At 46.4% G+C, this 22,904-nt stretch overlaps 1 long non-coding RNA gene across 5 annotated transcripts in view; it reads left to right on the forward strand.

Moving 5' to 3' along the window:
- The window catches only part of LOC125162052 (uncharacterized), a 157,213-nt gene extending 135,396 nt beyond the window's left edge, over positions 1-21,817 (forward strand). For 3 of the 5 annotated variants that reach the window (XR_007150880.1, XR_007150877.1, XR_007150875.1), the window contains one exon: positions 10,141-10,887. This is a non-coding gene — a long non-coding RNA (uncharacterized LOC125162052). Of the gene's footprint in view, positions 1-10,140; positions 10,888-15,435; positions 15,750-19,882 lie in introns of those variants that run through there. The other 2 variants (XR_007150878.1, XR_007150876.1) reach the window with 2 other exon arrangements.
- Positions 21,818-22,904: the final 1,087 nt, after the last annotated feature.

The following is a 22,904-nucleotide window of genomic DNA, read 5'->3' on the forward strand; positions in this document are numbered from 1 at the left end:
TGGCAGAACCATCCTGTTTCTTGGCTTCCTCTTGGAACTGGCCCCATGCCCAGAGCAGTGGAAGCCAAATTCTGAATTGGGGAGATTTGCTTTCCCAAGAGGGAGAGCCCAGGAGCCTTCCTGACCGGGAGTGATTTCGCTGACACTCTTGGGCACCTCCTCCACTCTGAAGCTCACAACTAGGACCTTTCAAAGCAGCTCTTTTCCAGCAGGACGGGCCCCACCAGAGTGCAGAAAGATGACCTTGAGCCCTGGACACAAGTCCTTGCTTCTTACTCCCTCCTTGACTTGTCTAGGTATTTTGGGCTTTGACCTACATCTCTGACAGCAGCTAGACTCCTTCCTGGGCTCCACACAGCTTCGTCTTGGTGGCTGGGAAGCACCTTTGCCTTTACCCTTTGACCCCCGCCTGTGCCTGCCAGCTGGGTTTTCCACACCTGGCCATTGACCTTGAAGTCACCCTTCTAAGACACGCCTGGCCATTCATGGCGTTTACGGTGTAACACTTCCGTCACATATGGCGCTGGGTACCGTTGGTTTTTTTTTTTTTTTTTTTTTTTTTTTTTAGTAACCTAGAACCCGTGCGCCCTTCCTTTGCACAAGTGTGTGTTCCTCTGTGGCGTGGTCTTGACCATCGGGCAGTCCTGGTGGGCGGGGAGTTCAGGTGCTGTCTCCTTGTCTGGAAGCCGAAGGGTGTTGTCCCAGTGCCCTTTCCTGTCCCAGAGCGGAGCTGAGCAGCCTCAGAAGGAGTGACCGCAGCCCATCCCCACCCCGCAGAGGCACCTGACACACTTGTGCTCCCTCCCGGCCTGAACCCCACGCTCCAGCTCAGAAAACCGCTCTCCTGTGAGCCCCTCGACAACGTCCCCCACATTCCCCTTTTGCTTGAGTCAGCAAGAGTAGTTTCTTTTCAAGAACCCTAGCTGATATTCTTGTGCTGTGCCTCGTCGTTTCTGGTTTTATAGATTTATTTGGGCTTTTTTTTTTTTTTTTTTTTTTGTTAATTCCTCCCTCTGAAGTTTCTGTTTAAACTCTTTCTGGTCACACTGGCAGGTCTCCTGCCGCATGTTCTCAGATTTGGGTTAGTACATCCTGCTTCCTGCCAGGACCCCGCTGCTCCGGGGTGGATCTGGGCTGCGGTCCAGCAGACACAATTCTCCACTCTGACACCATCTACATGCCCAGATGTTCCCTCCGTATACTTCCTCCCTCCTCCTTTCACTTCCAAAGTCACGAACTTCAAGTGAAGGGAGAAATGAAAACACCACCTGTACCACCAATGCCTTCGGTTTCCTCCTCCGAACTTCAAAGTGCGTAGAAACGTACTGGATTGAGACTCAAAGGCTCACCGACTACCACCCTTGGAAGAAAAGTTGGAAACCATCAGAGGCCTTTGCTCAAGGGCCATCTCTGACCGACGGGCTATGGCTGGCTGGGTTTCCCACCGGGGCAGGGTAGGAAGGTGTCCTGAGGGGTCCACAAGGCCTGCTCGGAAGTTGCGAAGGAAAAGCCCAGTGGAGGGGCTGGTGAGTTCCCCTCCTCCAACACCCCCTCTGCACATTACAAATGAGACTGAAGCACACACGGATCAAGTTGTCTAAACTAGAGAAGAAGCAAGGGCGGTTCTGGGGATAGATTCTAGGTTGTCAGGCCTTTCTTATTTTTTTTTTAAATTAAAAAAAATATATTTATTTATTTTTGCAAGATGGAGAGACAGAGACGGGGGCAGAGAGAGAGAGAGAGAGAGGGAGGCACAGAATGGAAAGCAGGCTCCAGGCTCCGAGCTGTCAGCACAGAGCCAGACACGGGGCTCGAACTCACAGACCATGAGATCATGACCTGAGCCAAAGTTGGATGCTTAACCGACTAAGCCACCCAGGCGCCCCAAGGCCTTTCCTATTAATGACAATGATGTCTCTTTCATGCTGGAGTCCAGTCATATATGAGGTCATCGAGGGCCACTTGCTGATTGCCTGTTATGTGGTCCATACTCAGCCACTTCTGGACACCCTGGCGGGAGCCGGCTATGCCTCTGAGCCTATGGATAATCCTTCTGGAGAACTTTCAACATCCCACTTTCCATGCCCTGGGGCCAGCATGGGCTGGGGGGAGGGGGCAGCGCACAGGATCTCCAGGGTCTGGAGGGCACCCTGGGAGCTCACCCATTAGTTGGGACACTATTAGACCGCAGCCAGCAAGTTTCAGGGACCACCGCCCCAACAGAAACATACCCCATTTCATTCCAAGTGGGGAGAAAACAAACGGGCAGGTGAACCTCCCCCAAGTGCTAACGTTCATCACACTTGAGATGGTGAGTCGGATCCAAATCCAGATCTGGCATGACTCACTAGAGGTGGCTGCGGGGAGACGGGGACGGATTATCTTCACCCTTCCTGTACAGCCAGGTCCTTATTTAAATTTTTTTTTTCAACGTTTATTTATTTTTGGGACAGAGAGAGACAGAGCATGAACGGGGGAGGGGCAGAGAGAGAGGGAGACACAGAATCGGAAACAGGCTCCAGGCTCCGAGCCATCAGCCCAGAGCCCGACGCGGGGCTCGAACTCCCGGACCGCGAGATCGTGACCTGGCTGAAGTCGAACGCTTAACCGACTGCGCCACCCAGGCGCCCCGCCAGGTCCTTATTTAAAAGTCCATCCTATTTAACTGTCAAGGTGGGAAACTTCATAAAAGCCAAAATGCCTAGAAGGAGCAAGGGAGCACGCTCACGGGTGATAAGAAGGTAACGGAAGCAGATAGCTCAGGGAATGGGGCGGCTACCCCGCAAGCATTCACTCCGCAGTCCCCTGGGAGAGGCGCATGGCTCGCGGGCCTGGAGCTCCCGAGTGGAGTTTCCTGAAAAGGAAGAGAGAATGGCTCTGGGAGAAGCAGTCCATACGGACCCGGGACCCCTAGTCCTCAGTGGCCTTAGTGATGGGCGAGCATCCTGTTTTATTAAAAGCCTGTTGCTGGCAGGGAAAGCCGTCTGCCTGCTGTGCGGGCAGGGGCCCAATATCGCTGCGGGCAATTCCAAGCCAGTACTTCAAGCTGAAATCAAACCAGGAAAGAACAGGACTGTTTTTTAGCTGATGAAGCAGTACTTTTTCTTTCTTTCTTCCCTTTTTTTAACAGTTCTCTCTCGCCTGGCTCCACTGTGTACATTTTGTGTGTGCGGGCATGCATGCGACATTCTTCACCGGGCTGCAGCTGGGGCTCAGTCCTGGATGAGCCCACCCCTACTTGCTCCTCCCTCCCCCCCTCCCCCCTCCCCCCTCCCCCCTCCCCCCCCCTCCTCCCTGCGCTGCCTCACCCCGGTGTCACAGGCCTACCCAGCCCCCAGCCCCTTGGTAGAGGCGGGGAGCAGAGGGAGGCTCAGACTGTGGCCCGAGGTTATTTACAGGGTGGGGGTGGGGGAGGGAAGAGAAATTCGCTGCTTTGTTTATCTTCGGAGTCTGGAAACTCTACAGAATTCATCCATTTCCAAGGAAGCCTGCATGTGCAGGCTTCCAAAACTAAAAAATAAAAGGAGATTCACTTCAAAAGAAAACTAAGTGAAAAGCTGTTTTCTTTGTGAGCTGATTTGTTTATTATTATTGTATTTTTTTAACATTAGGTTTGCTGAAAGTAGGCAAAGGGAGTCATTTTTTTTTTCCATATTTTTATTACATTTTTACTCTCATCCTCTGTTGCCTTATCAGTGAGGAGGGCAAATAATATTTTAAGAGACTGATAGAAATATGTTCTCAGCTCATCTCACACATAGCTATGGGAAATCGAGGTTCTGCGTAAACGTTTACAATCACGTTTTCTGCTGAGGTTATAGAGGACTGAGAGTCTTCCATTCGTGTTTTAATCAAATTCACTCAAATTGACCCACTTTTACAAATGAAAAACAGTGTGCTTCAACACAGATCTTTACGACTAGTTTTTAAAATAATAAAAACAATTTTAATATGCTGGATGGTTGTCTGTACATGATTTCTCTGGGTCTTTTGACAATTTGGAGTGAATGGTGCCCATAGCAAATATAGCATGTTAATTTACTGGCCTCTTTTTAACCCTGCACTCAAACAATAAACTTTTCATGTGGTGCCAAAAAACAGTATATGTTTTGAAAAAAAAAAATTTTAAAGACACAGTCAGTGGAGAAAGGAAGATTTCAGAAACAAACATAAAATGTACTTGAAAATGTGTTACTTCACATGCAAACATTCGATTTCATATATCCTTAAATATAAATATTCGATTTTTAAAGTTTCTATTATTTACCGCATTATATGAATCATTGTACTGATGTAAGCCTAAAATCATGTAAACTTACAAGTGTTGCTATGTATTTTAATATCTTATGGGATTTGTTTATGGGAGTTTCAAAATCTTGGGGAGAGGTAGTCCATGGCGCAAAAAACCAGTGGCATGAATCATGTTAAGTCTGATCTACTCTTTTCTAAACTGTGTCTTTTAGGTAAAAGATATATAACAAATTGGATTTTTTTTTTTCTCCACTCTCTGATTACTTAAGAGAAACTAGGGGATTATCTTTATGGTGAGGAAAAGGGCACAGAAGGCAGTATTTTTCTTTTTTTAAAGAGGGGCAGGGCTCAGTGTTCTGCTTACTCTGCCTTTGCTGGTAAATTTAAAACATTAACTTCAAGCTTCGATATTGTGCTTTCTTGTGAGTCACTGGGCCAAAAGCCCATCCTATATTGTCAGGCAAGGGTCCAAGATGAGAAATCAGTAAAGCACAGATATAAGAAGTCTTTGCCTGTGCAGCTAAACAATCGTCATGAAGAAAGTTCCATTCTTGCCGTGGGAATCCATTTCTAGATAAATGTAGTTAAAGCCTTTCAGTGCCAGAAGAGAACTTCTGCAAGAAATAGGAAGAACTCAAAGAAAACCATTTTCCATGCTACAGACAAGTATTAACACTACTGATCAACATTTGGTCCAAGAAAGAAATGATTACCTGTTTCGGCTTTCAAAAGGAATTCAATATCCTGTTGACTACAGAGTGGGCTCAGAGAAATGGGACTACTGAGTAATGCAATCGATCCCTTCCAAGAAGGAGAAAGAGGGTGTAGCTTGGACCACAGGAAGCACCATTGATAATATTTTTTTTCTGTTTCTGGAAAGTCAACCAGGAAAGAAAGTATGTCTGAAACATTTAGAAAATAGGCTGTCCTGCCTCTGGTTCTGGAACGAGATGTCATAGGATCAGTTTTCCCTACTCCATTTCTCCGAATACAACTAAATTCCCTGAAAACTATTCAACAGACAATGGTAAAAGAAATCTGAAAGTTGGAAAACAAAACAAAACAAAACAAAACACGGTGGACTGGAAAGAAACCTCAAGACTTGAGAAGCAACTTTCTGAGTTCCCTGGATTTTCTTTTTATTTCCCATGTACCCCGATCTGGGCACAGGAGGGGCTTGCAATCTGGAATCACCAATAGGCACAGACAAGAAAACAACAACAAAAAACGAAACCCAAGAATATCCTCCTCTCTCTGGTCAAAGTTCAGGAAAGGGAAAATCCAACAGAGGCCCAGTAAGAAGTTCCAGCCCCCACTACAATCCAGGGTCCTTGCAAACAGTCTCATCTGTAGGCAGTGGGGGCGGCGGCAGCAGAAGCAGCAAAGCCCCAAGCAGTTCTGGCCTCTGGTCCACAACTGAGACATCAGCAGGTGGCCTGATCCACCCACAGCAGCAGCAGTGAAGCCCCATGTCTCCCTGGCCTTGACCCAGTAGCGTAAGGAGACCCAGGCCCAGCAGCTACTTCCCGGCTCCCAAGGGTTGCCCAGCAACAGTCTCCTAACATAATAATCACATAAGAAAGCAATACAAAGTGATATATTAAAAAATATAATAATTAAATCAAAACGGAACGCTAAGAAATGTTCAGGCAACCCACAGAAAGACAAGAACAAAGGAACAGAAGAATGAGAAACAGAAGGAACAAACAGAAAACAAATAATACAACGCCAGACTTAGCCTTAATAGATCGCTAGATACCTTGAACGGAAATGGTCTCAATACACCAATTGAGAGACAGAGATTGGCAGGGTGGATTACAAAACGCGACCCAACTATATGGTGTTTATGAGAAACTCACTACAAATTTAATGACACAAGGAGACTGAAAGCAGGAGAAAGGGAAAAGATATACCAAGCAAGTATTAATCAAAAGCATGAATGGCTATGTTAACATCAGACAACATAGACTGCAGAGCAAAGAAGCTACCATGGGCAAAGAGGATTATTCCGCTAAGAAAAAAATAGCTCTCCTGTGAACCAAATAACAGTTTCAAAATATCGAAGCAAAAACTAAGACAGCTGAAAGAAAATTAGACAAATCTGCAATTGCCTTTGGGAGCTCCCCATCCCCGCCCCCACTCCCACCCCCGCTCAGAAACTTCAGGACCACTAAAGAGAAAATTAGACCACCACCACCAACTACAAAGATCTGATTGGCATTTATAGGATGCTCAGTCAACAACCGCAGAACATCTGTCCTTTCAAAGGGCCCATGGAACATTCATCAGGGTGGACTGTATCCTAGATCATAAAGCGAACCTTAACAAATTCAAAAGAATCAAAATCATAGAGTATGTTGTCTGACCACAATGGAATCAAACTATAAATCAAAACAGGAGGTCAACAGGAAAATTTCCAAATATTTGAAAACTAAACAATAAACTTCTAAATAATTCATGGGTCAAGGAGGTGATCTCAAAGGAAACTTTAAAAATCATAGCACTGAATGAAAATGAAAATATGTTCATTTTCATTTTCATTCAGTGCTATGATTTTTAAGGTTTGTGAGAGGCAGCTAAAGCAATGTTGAAAGGGAAATTTATGGCACTAAAAGCTGCCTTGGAAGAGGAAGTATCTCAAATCACTAATCTAAGTTCCTACATCAAAAAATTTACAAAAAGAAGAGCAAAATAAATTTAAAGCAAACAGGGAAAGGAGATAATAAAGAGCAGAAATCAATGAAATTGAAAGCTGGGAAATAGAAAAAACCATTGAAATGCCAAGACGGTTCTTCAAAAAAATGAAATAAAATAAAATTAGTAACTTCTGCTAGAAAAAAAGATAAAAAAAGATAACACAGATCCCAATCCCCAATATCAGAATTGCAGGAGATACCACAATAAATTCTGCAACCATTATAATGATAATAAAAAATACTACAAACAACTTTATGTTCATAAATTCAACAACTTAGAAGAAATAAGACAATTCCTCTAACACCACAAACTACCAAAACTTAGCCAAGATGAATTGGATGATCTACTCAGTTCTTTAACTGTTGAAGAAATTGAATGTGCAATTTAAATGCTCCACAAAAGAAATCTTTGGGCCCAGATGGCTTCACTAGAACGTTTTACCATTCAAAGAATAATTAATGTTATTTCTATATAATCTCTTCCAGACATAAGAAAGGATAAATCACTTCCCACTTCTATATATGAGGCCATCATTGCTCTGATACCAAAACCAACCAAAGACAGTACCCTCCCCCCAAAAACCCTGAAGACTAATATCTCTCATGAACTTAGATGCAAAAATCATCAACCAAAATTTAATCAAATCCAACGATGTATATATAAATAGTAAGACACTATGACCAAGAAGCATTTATGCCAGCTATGCAATACTGATTCAATATTTGAAAATCAATCAGTATAATACACCATAGTGACAGGCTAAAGAGGAAAAATCATATGATCATATCAACTGATGCAGAAAAATCTTTTGCCAAAATGCAATAACCATTAATAATGAAAGAAACCTGTCCACGCACTAGGAATAGCAGGGAAGTTCTTCGGCCTCATAAAGAATATCTTCTGAACCCTGCATCAAGCATTGTATTTAATGGTGAAAGATTAAATGCATCTAAGATCTGAACAAAGATGTAGAACAAAGCGAAGATGTCTGCTCTAACTACTCTTAGACACAGTATTAGAAGTTCTAACCACTGCAGGGGCGCCTGGGTGGCTCAGTCGGTTGAGCGTCTGACTCTGGCTCAGGTCACGATCTCGCGGTTCATGTCGGGCTCTGTGCGGAGCCTGGAGTCAGCTTCAGATTCTGTGTCTCCCTCTCTCTGCCCCTTCTCTGCCCACGCTCTGTCTCTCTCTGTCTCTCAAAAATGAATAAACGTTTAAAAAAAATTAAAAAAAAAAAAAAGTTCTAACTGCTGTACCAAGACAGGAAAAAGAAATCAAAGAATCAGTAAAACTATCTCTGATTGCAAGCAGCATGACTGTCTGCATAGAAAATCCCGAGGACTCTGGGACAAATAGCTCGTCCTCCTTGCCTGGGCTGCATCAATCAGGCAGGTATTTGCAGTTGTTCTCAGGGTTTGCCGCAGTAGACAGCAGCAGGGGGACTGAGAGCACAGCATGGGCATGGTAGGCCAGGGGGACACCCCAACTCCCTGACTCTCAGCTCTGTGCCCCTGGACACCTTCCTTGATCTCTCTGAACTTTGGGCCCCTCATCCGAAGTGGGGTTTGATGATAGAATCCAGAGCCTATAGCTGTTGTGAGTATTCAACGAGAGCCGGTGTGCAATTGATCACTCTATACTTGCTGCCCGTCCTGCTACTGTGGCTGCTACTGAATGTGATGGTGCCATCTGCTGAGCTGCCCCCAGGCACTGTCACTGAAGCCAAGAGTCCTGAATTCCCCTGTTAGTGGTCCTGTGACTTGTCGACTCACCCAACCATTCTAAGCCTCACTGCTCTCATTTATAAAGTGGGGACGATAACCCCTCCCTCATAGGTTTCTTGTCAAGACCTATGAGGTCTTAAGACCAAGTGGAACGACGCATAAAAGTGTTTTGAGCCCTTGATAATAATAATAATTAATAATAATAATGGCCAGAATTTGTTGAGCACTCCCTGCTCAACACAGATCGCTTTTTGCCTACGACCTTTTACCTAATCCTTATAACGATGAATTGTTAGTCTATGCAGTTTGGGAAACTAAGGCCCCAAGAAGTGATGTGCCCAAAGACATAATCTGTAAGGGATAGAATCCAAATTCAGACACCCAGAATCTGGCTGGGCTCTCATGCTTTCCAGAGAAAGTAAGCTAGTGAGGACAAGAACAGCTTGGCATGGGGGCTCACTTCCACTGGCAAGATGGGTACGATCTGGTGTGGGAGGCGCAGAGAGCAGTTTGTGACAGGCAGGGGGGGAACCAAGAGTCATCCTTGGCAATGGCCACTGGCTCCAAACTAACAAGCTGTCTGAGAAATGAGGTGCCCTTTGGTGGAACACCAGGTGGGACGTTAATGAGAGAGCCATCCTCCCCCCACCCCCATCCCGTTTCCTTGAAAGTTCCAACAATTAGGCTGAAGCAAACTACGTGCCCAGGTCTAAAAATAGCTCCGTCACTTCCAATAAGGGCTCAGTCTGGGCTGAAGTCATTCTTTCAGGTGCAGCAAAGGAATGCTTGACTGTGCGTCATGAACTTAAAATAGGAGCAGGGTCAGAGGGCCAGCTGGGGCTCACAGATGCCAAGTGGGCAGTTTCTCAGCTGGTGTTTTCTAATATTTCCTGCTTTAAACAGCAGGTTTCTGCCTTTTTTTTTTTTTCAGTTGAGAGGGGGTGAAAATGTATGTTTAAAACGTTCACTAGCTTTGCTTTCTCTCATCTCCACGTGTATTCTTTCCACCCGTCATTTGCATTCATTTTTACTGGCTGCTCATGCGTTGTCCTGAAATATACTAGTTACAGAAATTAAAACAGGCAACTCCCCCTCTTTCTCCCATCATGGATGGATCCATAATGTTTTTCCTGAATATCCCTGGCCAGAGTGCCCCAGGGAAACCGCTAGTTGGACAATTCCCTGGTCCCATGGTATGCTGGAAATGGGCTGTCCATTTGTCCGGGTGCTCTACAGAAAGTGTCTCTTTTGTAAAGGGGAGTGGAATAGAGTCTAAGACCTCACCAATTCTGAGAGTCTGTGATTGATTTCCTTTTTATAACCTGGCTATATTTAGGTTGATGAATTATATTCAAGACGGAATCATCGCTGATTCTGTCAATGAATTGTTTTTGTATTCAAAAGCTGCTGAAAGGACTTCTGATCCAGACAAGATAGCATAAACTCACTTTTCCCTTTCCTCCTCCAGCTAGGTACAATGAGGAACTCTGGAAATATTGCAAGAGGTCACCAAAGGAAAACTCTGAAAGGGGAAAGAGAGGGAAACAAGCTAGAGATCCTCGTACTGCAAGAACAACACAGCAGTGGGGTGTCTACCCCCTTGTCCAACAGGAGAAGGTGATCTAGGCTTGGCATTTCCTGCTGCCCAACCGGGCTCCAGAGGAGAACCAACAGAGGTTCCCTCTTTTTGGTGGGCCTGAGATTCTCTTCTCTCACTGACGGACACCTGGAATGACCAGATGATACCAAAAAAGGGGGTTACGGCATAACAAGCAACCTCGCCTGGGAAGAAGCTTTATTGTCTCCATGGACCCAAGAGGACCCCTTATCTAGAGGCACCGGGAGAACCAGCCTGAGGAATTTCCTTCAGCCCCCTCAGGTAGCAGCAGGGAGGACCAGTGGGAGCCCCAAGAGACTGTAATAATATGACAAACGCTCTCAAATTAAATTGCCATTGGACCCACAGCCCACTAACCTAGGCCAGGATCTGCTTGTTAACCTAAACAGGGTGAGAGCTGGCTTAAAAAAAAAATTCAAATCGGATTGAGAGTCTCCTAACATAAAAGGCAAGATGTCCAAATATACACATCATATCAAGAACCAGGAGAATAACATAGATGAGAAAAGACAATCAGATGACACCCCCTCTGAGATGAACCAGGTGCTAGAACCACCTGACAAAGACTTTGAAGCAGCTGTCATAAAAATGCTTTAGAAAGGAAGTGCAAATTCTCTTGAAACAAATGAAAGAAGAGAAAAAAATCTTGGCCAAGAAACAGAGCTTATAAAAAAGGAACCAAATGGAAATTATAGCACTAGGAAATACAAATAACTGAAATAAAAAACTCACCAGATAGGCTCAATGGTAGAATGGATACGACAAAAGGTAGAATCAATAAAATTGAGGAAAAAACAACAGAAGTCACCCAATCTGAGTGACAAAGAGAAAGCATACAGAAAAATTTCTCTACTGTACATGATGACTTCGATCCACACATTAGTAGCTTTGACCACATGCAGATGGGCTGCTTAATCAACTTAAGAGAACTAATGGTTTTAAATAGTGACAAATAATTGGAAAATAACAAATTTTAAAAGACACCATTTACAAAAGCACCTAAAATATAGGGAATAGTTGGGGCACAGAGGATTTTTTAGGGCAGTGAAAATACTCTGTATATTATAATGGTAGATACAGGTCATTATACATTGTTACAAACCCATAGAATATATGCCATCAAGAGTAACCTGTAAGGAAACCATGGACTTTGGATGATAAGATGGGCCAATGTAGGTTTCTGAACTGTAACAAATGTATCATTCTGGTTGGGGATGTTGATTATGGGGGAGGCTATGCAAATGTTGAGGAAAGGAGTATATAGGAAATCTTTCCTCTCCATTTTGTTGTGAACCTAAAACTGCTCTTAAAAACGTTTTTAGAATATAGCAAAAGAGGGGCGCCTGGGTGGCTCAGTCGGTTAAGTGTCCGACTTCAACTCGGGTCACGATCTCATGGTCCATGAGTTCGAGCCCCACGTCGGGCTTTGGGCTGATGGCTTAGAGCCTGGAGCCTGCTTCAGGTTCTGTGTCTCCCTCTCTCTCTGTCCCTCCCCCATTCATGCTCTGTCTCTCTCTGTCTCAAAAATAAATAAACGTTAATAAATTTTTTTTTTTTTTGAAGAAAATAGCAAAATAGGAGCACCTGGGTGGCTCAGTCAGTTAAGCATCCGACTTCAGCTCAGGTCATGATCTCACAGTTCATGAGTTTGAGCCCCACATCGTGGGTCTGAGCCTACTTCAGGTTCTATGTTTCCCTCTCTCTCTGCCCCTCCCCCACTCATGCTCTGTCTCTTAAATATAAAAAATAAAACATAATTTTTTAAAAAAAATTAGCGAAATAAATGTGATGAAATTTAATTAAGAACTATAAGATTATTGTTGAAAGATATTAAAGAAACCCTAAGCAAATATTTATAGAATGAAAAACTTAATGCTCTAAAAATTTTTTTTTAATTTTTAAATTTTTTTACTTGAGAGAGAGTGTGAGTGGGGGAGAGGGGTGGAGAGAGTAAGAGAGAGAGAGAGAGAGAGAGAGAGAGAGAGAATCTCAAGCAGGCTCCATGCTGAGCATGCAGCCTGATGTGGGGCTTGATCCTAAGATACTGGAATCATGACCTGAGCTGAAATCAAGAGTTGGGTGCTCAACAAACTGAGCCACCCAGGTGCCCCAAGACTTAATGCTTTTAAAGTCAATTCTCTCCAAACTGATCTCTAGAACTAGCACAATTTCAATATAAATTCCAGTAGCGTTTTGTTAATTTTATGTTTAGCATAAACTTCATCCTATAATTTATTTGGAAAATTAAAAGACCAAAAGAATCTTGAATAGGAACATTTGTCAAGACTTATTCTGAAGCTTTAGTAAATAAGACAGTGTAAGATTTGTGTAAACATAGACAAATAGACCCATGGAACAGAAATGAAAGTTCTAGAAAACAGACCACTCATATTCAATACCTTGATTTGTGATTTTAAAAGACACTGCCATGCAATGAGATAGGAGGGATGGTCTTTTCATAAACTCTGCTGGGTTGACTGCATATTCATTAAAAAAAAAAAATTAAGGGGCGCCTGGGTGGCGCAGTCGGTTAAGCGTCCGACTTCAGCCAGGTCACGATCTCGCGGTCCGGGAGTTCGAGCCCCGCGTCGGGCTCTGGGCTGATGGCTCGGAGCCTGGAGCCTGTTTCCGATTCTGTGTCTCCCTCTCTCTCTGCCCCTCCCCTGTTCATGCTCTGTCTCTCTCTGTCCCCAAAATAAATAAACGTTGAAAAAAAAATTAAAAAAAAAAAATTAATCTTGACCTTACCTCACAGCAGACACAAACATTAAATCAGGTAGGACACTTGGGTGGCTCAGTCAGTTATGAGTCTGACTCATGGTTTCAGCTCAGGTCATGATCTCCTGGTTCCTGAGATCTAGCCCCACATTGGGCTCTGCTCTGATCGTACATTGCCTGCTTGGGAAAATCTCTCTTTTCCCTCTCTGTCTGCCCCTCCCCTGGTCGTGCTCTGTCTCTCTCTCAAAATAAATAAATAAATAAGCTTAAAAAAATCAAATCAGGCAGATTGTAATCTAAATATGAAAGGTAAAATGATAAAACTTCCAAAAGATAACATCAGAGAATAATCTCATGAGCTTGGACACGAAAAATTTTCTCAAATACAGTACAAAAAAACCACTAAGAACATGTGAAAAGATCAGTAAACTGGACTTCATTAAAACCAAGAAGTTTGCTCGTCAAAAGACACCAAGAAGAGACTAAAAAGGTTGGGGTGCTTGGGTAGCTCAGTGGGTTGAGCGTCCGACTCTTGATTTCAGGTCAGGTCACGATCCCAGGGTCATGGGATCGAGCCCCGAGTCAGGATCCACACTGACTGTGGAATCTGCTTGAGATTCCCTCTCTCTCCTTCTTTCTCTCTCTCTAAAAAAATTAATTAATTAATTAATTAATTAAAACCTTAAAAAGAGAGTGAAAGGCAAGCCACAGAGAAACAATATTTGCGTATCTTGATTTAAAAAAATTGTGTCCAGAATATGTGAAAAATCTTCAAAAACCATTAATAGTCCAATAGAAAAAAAAATGAGCAAAAGACTGGCACAGGTACCTCACAAAGAGGCTATGCAATTTATCAGTAAATATGAGCAGGGGAGTACAGAGGACATTCACAGGGTAACACTACTATATACCCACCAGAGTGGCTGAAAATGAACAGACTAATAACACTAAGTGTTGGAGAGGATGTGTGTGGCCATTGCCACCGCCATCCACTGACCAGCATGGCTGTACACTGGTGCAATCGCTGTGGAAAATTTGGGGCAGGATTTATTGCACCTGAACAATCTAGAGCCTGTGACTCAGCGGTTCCCCTCCTTGGTATACCCCCAACTGAAACATACACACACGCACGCACCAAAGACACGTACGAAACTGTTCAGAACTATCTAGTTAAGGAGCCAAAGTCTGGAGACGTGAAAAGTTCTAAAAGGAAACCACACTAAAATGGAGTTGGGAGGCCAGAGGTGGGAGTTCTCATGCCCTAACCCTCCTGGCCAATTGCAGAAAGAGCCACACCTTAAAAAATTTTTTTAATATTTATTCATTTTTTGAGAGAGAGACAGAGAGCATGAGAGTGAGGAGGGGCAGAGAGAGAAGGAGACACAGAATCTGAATCAGGCTCCATGAGCCGTCGGCACAGAGCCTGACGTGGGACTCGAACCCATGAAGTGTGAGATCATGACCTGAGCTGGAGTCAGACGCTTAACCGACTGAGCCACCCAGGAGCCCCAAGGTGATACTGCTTTAGCTACTACTTTACTATCCCAGAAGGAGGAAGATTTTCCTCCCCTGGTGACACTCAGCCAGTGAGAGACTGTAATAACTCAGCCAATGAAAAACCACTATAATTCGAACCCCCAGTTTACCTTAATGGACTTTTTTTTTTTACAACAGACCTCCCAACTTCTCCCTTTCCTCTGTAAAAGAGCGTTCCTCTCTTTCAATCTCTGGACTTGCCTATGCTTTTGCTCTGAAGCTGCTTCGTCCCGAATTGCGATTCTCTGCTTTTTTCTGAATGAACCCATTTTTTTTACTGGTAAAATAACTAACAGGTTTTTTTTTTTAAGTTTATTTCTTTATTTTGAAGAGGTGGGGGAGCGCGAACACGAGGAGGGGAGGGACAGAGAGAGGAGAGAGAAAGTCCCAAGCAGGCTCCACACTGTCAGTGCAGAGCCTGAGCAGGGCAGGGGCTCCATTTAGGAATAGTGAGATCATGACCTGAGCTGAAATCAAAAGTCGGCCGCCTCACCAACTGAGCCACCCAGGCCCCGATCTTCAAGGTTGGTAGAAACAGCCCAGAGTTCCATCAACAGTGGAATGGATAAATATATGTGGTGTCCTTAGCAGTGAAATTGAACAATCTAAAACAACACGAGCTAACACAGAACTGAAACCTTCAAGTTCAGGGTAGGGAGCCAGACAACCAAGAGGGCACACGGGATGATACTATTGACCTGCAGGTCAAGAACAGACAAGGCTAATTGGTGGGGATGCAAGTCAAGATGGTCGTTATTTGGAGGATGTGACTGGAAAGAAGAACAAGGGGGCTGTTGGGGTGTTTGTAATGTCCTGTTTCTTTGTCGCTGTTGTCGTTATCTGTCTCTTCTTTTTCTGCTGAAGTATAATTAACATCTAGTGTTATATTAGTTTCAGGTGTACAATATAATGAAGATTCAACAGCGTCCTGCTCCTCAATCGGGTCATGGTTTCATAGATTTGGTTCCTTTGTGAAAATTCGTCACGCTCTTAACGCAGATCGCTTGTGCACTTTTCTCCATGGATGTCTTACTTCGGCAAAGGGTTGACCTAAAACACTATGTTGGAGTTTGCAGAGGTCAACACAGCCACAAAAACTTTGTTGCTTCACAAAGAGTATTTTACATGATGCCCCAAAACTTTGGAAACCAAGATGCCGTTTTCTCACTCTGAGCCAATAAACACACAAACTGATAGAAAAGTCATGGGGATCTCAGATGACTTATTTATAGATAGTCTACACCACGTGTCCTAACATCTTCCATCCAAAGGCAGGCCAGCCTTCCATTCAGCAGAGAGGCCCTGCTCACCTGTCAGACCATCCGCTTCTCTGAGCCCAGGGAGTTTGGCCATGCCCCACTCTGGTCCTCCCGCCCTCACACTGGTCCTCCCAGCTGCTCACCTGACGCCATGACCAACATCATGGCAGGCCGCCATGTCAGTGTGGACCTCACCAGTGACCCATTCTTTTCATTCCATGCTGACGCCCCCTGACATAGAGAATTGGAGACGGAATTCTTTGGGAATTTCCGGTCTAAAACCATCTAGAGAGCTCTTGCTGAGTTACTGCAGATACCTTTGCTGAAACACTTGGCTAAAATCATCCTGGCATTTTTTTACGAGGAAGCGGGTTTTAATTTGGAAGATGCATCTGCTGAACGATAGGGCCATTAAACACCAAAGAGCTGGTTTATTTCCTTTTGAGATGTTTTAAGCTTTCTAGTCCCTCATTCCCTTCAACCAGTAGGATGAGAGGTATTGGTATAACCAGCTGGACATTTTTTTTTTTTTAGTTTATTTACTTATTTTGCGAAAGAGAGCATAAGCAGGGGAGAGGCAGGGAGACAGGGAGAGAGAGAGAGAGAGAGAGAGAGAGAGAGAATCTCAAGCAGGCCTCGTGCTGTTAGTGTGGAGCTGAACTTGGTTGGGACTCAATCTCATAAACCGTGAGATTATGACCTGAGCGGAAATCAAGAGTCAGACTCTTTTTTTTTTTAAGCGTTTGTTTATTTTTGAGACAGAGAGAGAGAGCATGAACAGGGGAGGGTCAGAGAAAGAGGGAGACACAGAATCCAAAACAGGCTCCAGGCTCCGAGCTGTCAGCACAGAGCCCAACGCGGGGCTTGAACCCACGGACCGCAAGATCATGACCTGAGCCGAAGTCGGATGCTTAACCGACTGAGCCACCCAGGCGCCCCAAGAGTCAGACTCTTAACTGACTGAGCCACCCAGGCACCCATCAGTTGGACACTGTTTACAAACCATTTGTGTGCAACCTGTCATCTTCTCTCCCTCCGTAGGTAGCTAAAGTTACGTTAGAGCAAGGGGACCCTCGAGAACACCCAGCATAGCCCCCTGGTGTGCCAAAGACAGGGCCAAGTCTGGGGGAGGGAAAGGGATTTGCAAGTTGAGCTGTAAGAACACAGGTCTCCTGGGACACCTGGCAGTGACCCCACACTTGGAGATCTGAGAACAAAGCAAAGTGTTGAGCCCAAATTAGCTGTCACCTCCTTCCCCTGATTCCTTTTCTTTGCTTCCTACCATCAAAGTCAGGTTCCAAATGCGTCCTTGGGAGGGGCCAGGAACCATCTCTGTCCCCTGCTACAAGCAAAAGGCCCTCAGGCGTCCTCATCTGGGGTGAGCTGGAGGAGAGAGGCAGCCATGTGGAAGGGCCAGCCCCGAAAAACATGAGTACTTGAGGGGGCTTGCAGAGGGGTGTAGCAAAGAGTAAAATTCTCGGCCTCTGGAAATGCACATCATGGGTTCAAATCCCACCTCCCCCACTTACCGTCTCCGGGCCTCAGTTTCTCTAGCTGGGAAGCAGGAATGACAGTAGAAGCCCCTCGGTCAGATTGCCGAGGACAACGAACAGTGTGCGAGCTACTGGAACAGTGCCTGAATGCCGAGGCGCCGCAGGTGGTAAGGGCGGAAGCTCTCCCAAAAGGGCAAAGGGGCCACGCTTCTGGTGTCTTCAGTGGATACAAAAGGCCGAGACGGCTCTTGGTTATGGAGGTAGAGACTGTCTGTTGCCCAAGTGAACCACTTCCTGGCTTCGGTGAAACCCTCGGCTCTTAGTAAGACCAACCGGTTGGGCTAATGACCACATGCCATGACGCCAGAGACAGAGAGACAACAAAGGGAGAATCTGATCAGTGGAGCCTGGACGGGGTGCAGAGAGGTGCCAAAGGCAAACCAAAGTCACTTGACCGGTGGGCCCCCTCTGTGGAAGAGATAAAGGCAACCTGCCGTACCCTGAGAGCTGGGAATATCTTCCCCTTGGAAAACATTCCCTCCTGGGCTCTGTCTGTTGATGGCTGACATGTCCACTCTTAGATAGCCATTCCTTTGGCTTAATATATGGTCCTCTGTCCAAAAGACAGAGTCCTGGGGCACCTGGGTGGCTCGGTCGGTTAAGCATCTGACTTCGGCTCAGGTCACAATGTCCCGGTTCGTGAGTTTGAGCCCCGCATCGGGCATCGGGCTCTGCACTGACAGTGTGGAGCCTGCCTGGAATTGTCCCTTCCTCTCTCTCTGCCCCCTCCCCAACTCGAGCGTGCTCTGGCACATGCATGTGCTCTCCCTCTCTCTCTCTCTCAAAAAAAAAGAGAAAGAGAGAGAGAGACGGAGAGACAGAGCCCTTACTGGCAAAGTGGGTGGCCCCAATTTAAGATGTGCTGTGCTCACGTGGTTCTGCACGTTTTTGTTTTTGTTTTTGTTTTGGAGAGAGACAGAGTGTGAGTGGGGGGAGGGGCAGAGAGGGAGAGAGGGAGAATCCGAGCAGGATCCTCGAGGTCAGTACGCAGAGCCGGACGCGGGACTCCAACTCGCGAAACCGTGAGTCCACAACCTGAGCCAAAATCAAGAGTCAGACGCTTCACTGACAGAGCCACCCAGGCGCCCCTGGTTCCTCACGTTTTATACAAAGCCTCCTTTTCTGTGTCTTCCCGTGAGTGTGACAAGGGTCTGCTCACCCAAGAGCTTTGGGACAGCGTGTGCAGCTTCCAGACTGCCCATGTTAATAAATATGGTTAGCTGACTACCACGACCTGTGCTCCCTGTGAGGGGGCTCCCACCTCAGAGCCTCATTCTCGCTTCTCTCTCAGCCTGGAGTGCTCAGCCAGGCGCCATGGTCCTCCGACCCCTCGGGTCTCTGGGGTCACTCCTCAGACAGGCCTCTTGCCCCACACAATCCCGTCGCCTTGCACTCTGATTTTCATCAGTGCTTCTGCAGGTTCCTTCTCTGTGATCTGTCCCCCTCACTAACATGCCGGTTCTTTCTTTGTCTTGATGTCACAGCATTCTAGCCCCTGAAGCAGTGCTTGGTATGGGCAGGTGTTGAGTAGGTAACTGATAAATGAATGAATGAGTGGATGAATGAATGAATGAGTGGACGAGTGGATGAATGAGTGGATGAATGAATGGATGAGTGGATGGATGGATAGATGGATGAATGAGTGGATGAATGAATGAATGGGTGGATGAATGAATGAGTGCATGAATGAATGAGTGAGTGAATGAATGAATGAATCAATGAGTAGATGGATGGATGAATGAATGAATGGGTGGATGAATGAATGAGTGGATGGATGAATGAGTGGATGGATGAATGAATGAATGAATGGATGGATGGATGGATGAGTGGATGAATGAGTGAGTGAATGAATGAATGAGTGGATGGATGAATGAATGAGTGGATGGATGAATGAATGAATGAATGGATGGATGGATGAGTGGATGAATGAGTGGATGGATGAATGAATGAGTGGATGGATGAATGAATGAATGAATGGATGGATGAGTGGATGAATGGATGGATGAGTGGATGAATGAGTGAGTGAATGAATGAATGAGTGGATGGATGAATGAATGAATGGATGGATGGATGAATGGATGAGTGGATGGATGGATGGATGAATGAATGAGTGGATGGATGAATGAAGGAATGAGTGGATGGATGAATGAATGAATGGATTAGTGGATGAATGGATGAGTGGATGGATGGATGAGTGGATGGATGGATGAATGAATGAATGAGTGGATGAATGAATGAGTGGATGAATGAATGAATGGATGGATGACGAATGAACTGGACACTTCTCTCACAACCTACGCAGAGCACCAGGCTTATTAATCCTAATTAAAGCAGAGTAAGCGCTTTCGCTCTAGGTCCCCGGGGCCCTTCTGTAAAGGCTCCAGTGGAAACTGCACAGGACAAAGATGTGACAAAACGAACTCATTCGTGCGGAGGAGAAGCTGGCCTGGGGACCATGTTACGCTGCATGCTTTCATCTGCTACATTTGTGTTTGCTTCGAGGGTTTCGTGTGCTTTTTCAACAAGAGAGTACGGGTAGGAGAAGCCGTTTCCGGACTCATCACAAAACCAGCACCACGGGCAGCATCGAACGTCCACGGAGCCCTTGCAATGTGCTGAGCGCCATCCCAGGAAGCTGACGCCCGCGATCGCATCCGATCCCTGCCACGACGCCTGTGTGACATGAGAAAACCAAGGCCTCGACCGGCTGGCATCCCAGCCTTTCCAGTTGGTCTCCTTTCCTTCCCAGTTGCTGGGGTAGCTCCGAGTGGGCAGGAGACACCCCAGCTGTCCTCTGGCAGTGTGCCAAGTCACCTCATCCTGCGCTTTTCTAAGATGGGAGGGTCGGCCTGCAAAACGACGAAGATGGGGCCCGCCACTCTTAGAAGGTCTGCCTCATTCCCTGACACCTAGGGAGTCACCCCAGCCTGCTCCGGCCCAGCTCTGGGTCAGCACATTCAGCAAATCAAGTGCAGCCGAGGCCCGGCCTTCCAGCTCCAGCCTCCCCGCCTCGTCACACGCACCACCCCTCCCAGCGGAGCCTGCGCTGGTTCATTTCCACGTCCGCCGGGTGGGCTGCCTGTCAGAGGGTTTTCATGAGATGTCCGGTTGCTGCAGACTCAGTGCCTGACAGGGCGGACACTCAGTAAACTGCAGATGCCCCTCTAGTAGCCTGGAGCCATCAGGCCTCCCAGGAGCCTGTTTGTCAGGATAGGAAGCTTCCAGGCTCATTTCAGCAGTGTGTGGACAGAGCCCCACCGGATAGATGACCCTGAGAACTGGTAGGGAGAGAAGAGTCAGCTGGTTCTCACCTCAGAAATGAGAAGCCTTTTCTCCCCACGTGAGAACAGGTGGATGAAGACGGGACTTCACATCATCCATCTTCCGCGAAGTCACTTACACCGTGACCTTGGGCAAGTGGCTCAGCTTCTCTGAAGCTCAGTCTCCTCTCCTGCAGAAGGAGAGTGGTGGTCTGAACTTGCCTCTAGGTCCTCGAGGCCGCAGCCTGCCCTGTGCAACCAGCTGGGGGAGTTTTTGTCAGCCAGACTCCATTCCAGGCCTATTACATGAGAATCTGTGGTAGGTGGACTCGGGTGATTCCCACGCCCGTGGCGGGGAGGGGGGTTGGAGGTCCTGGAACAGCTGGCTCCTCCCCTCGGTCTCAGCTCTGACGTCTGTGAAGGCCCGAGGCTCCCCACCCAACTCCCCCCACACACCCTTGTCCTGTTTGCCACAGATTCATTTCCTGACTTAAGGATGGACGTGTTTAGGCCCGAAGGCCCCCGAGAGGGAAATGTCTACTCACTTTGTCATCCTGCTTCCCAGGGGTGTCCTCCGGGGACAGGCCCTAGGGGCCCAGATGGCTCTGGCGCCTCCGTCAGGAGGTGTGGGCCTCCAGGACAGTGAGGACAGTCCCTGGGGACATCTGAAGGCCTCTCAAGAGAGGGTGACAACAGACTCAAAAGGGAGAATTCCTGCCAGTCATAAATTATCCTCTCCGACGCCGATGATTTTTCTGTTGTTAGAGATGATTATTACAGGAGTGAACAATGGCCCCGCTGTTCTTTCTCTGCTGGCTGAGAAGCAGGACATCTAGCTAGCTCCCGAGTCACCTCACAGCAGTAGGCATGGAAAATATCGACTTCCTTCTTATTTCTTGATGCTCGTTGCTTTTCTTCCTTCGTTTCTTATCACCTCTTAGGCGTTTTCATGTTCCTGCTCTTCATTCTTCACGCGATAATGCTTATTTAATTTTGAATGTTCTCTTCCGGTCAAAAGTTGGCTTGCTGGGTCCAGACCAAATGGAAACAAATATGATGAAATTTGTGCTATGCTGAAGGGCGCCTGGGCGGCTCGGTCGGTTAAACGTCCGACTCCAACTCAGGTCATTATCTCACGGTTCGTGGGTTCGAGCCCTGTGTCGGGCTCTGGGCTGATGGCTCAGCACGGATTCTGCGTCTCCCTCTCTCTCTCTGCCCCTCCCCCGCTCACGCCCTGTCTCTCTCTGTCTCTCAAAAATAGTAAATAAATGCTTTAAAAAAAGTTTAAAAACGTTTGTTCTATGCTGAGAGGGATGAAGACGAAAATGAACGCCAGCGATTGCGGCAACGATGACATTTGGGGACGGGCGGAGGGCACCGGGAAGCGAGAGGCCGGGCTCGCAGGAGATGTGCCATTCACTCTCGCGGGTGTGTGTGTAAGGCACAGGTGTGATGATGCTCCAGCATTCTCCAGTAGAGTGCTTCTCAGAGTGTGACCTCTGGGCTAGTGGTCTCAGCATCACCTGAGAACTTGGGAGAAATGCAGATCCTCGAGTTGCATCCCAGACCTACTGAATCAGAAGCTCTGGGGGGGGTAGGGCCTGCGAATCCACTTGAATAAGCTTCTGGTGATTCCAGTGCTGCTTGAGGTTTGAGATCCATGACGTTGTACTGCATAGACACCTCACTCACTGTCATTAAGTGAAAGATTCGCTTGATATCTGGACATGGGGTGGGGGTGGGGGTGGGGGTGGGTGCTCAGATGTCTGAGGAAGACGGCACCAGAAGGCGAGGAGGAAGGGAGGTGGGAGACGCCAACCTGCATTGGTTAGGGGGGCAGCCTGGGGCAAAGGAGGCTGAACTGGGGAGTTAGGAAGCTGGGAGAAGTGAATTCAAAGAAGAATCCTTTTTCCCAAGTACGATTTCTATACCATCTTGGTAAAGTAACTCTAAATCATTCTTCTAGGGTCTACAGCAAATGCTAAGTGAAGTAACTGCTTGGTTCCTAAATTATTTCTGAGAAAGGGCGAACATTGCTTCTTCCAAAAAAGCTCCGGAGAGTGACATAACATACACCCAATAATGGTGACACTGCTTAATACTTCGTGAATGGTAACATTTTCTGTAAGTGGCTTCGGCTCTTTTTACTTTATTTTTTATTTTTTAATGTTTTTATTATTTTTTGAGAGAGGGGAGGGGCAGAGAAAGTGGGACAGAGGATCCGAAGAGGGCTCTGCACACGGGCAGCAATGAGCCTGATGCAGGGCTCGAACCCACGAACTGCGAGA

This window comes from Prionailurus viverrinus, chromosome A3 (genome assembly GCF_022837055.1).
Source record: "Prionailurus viverrinus isolate Anna chromosome A3, UM_Priviv_1.0, whole genome shotgun sequence".
NCBI classification, from domain to species: domain Eukaryota; kingdom Metazoa; phylum Chordata; class Mammalia; order Carnivora; family Felidae; genus Prionailurus; species Prionailurus viverrinus.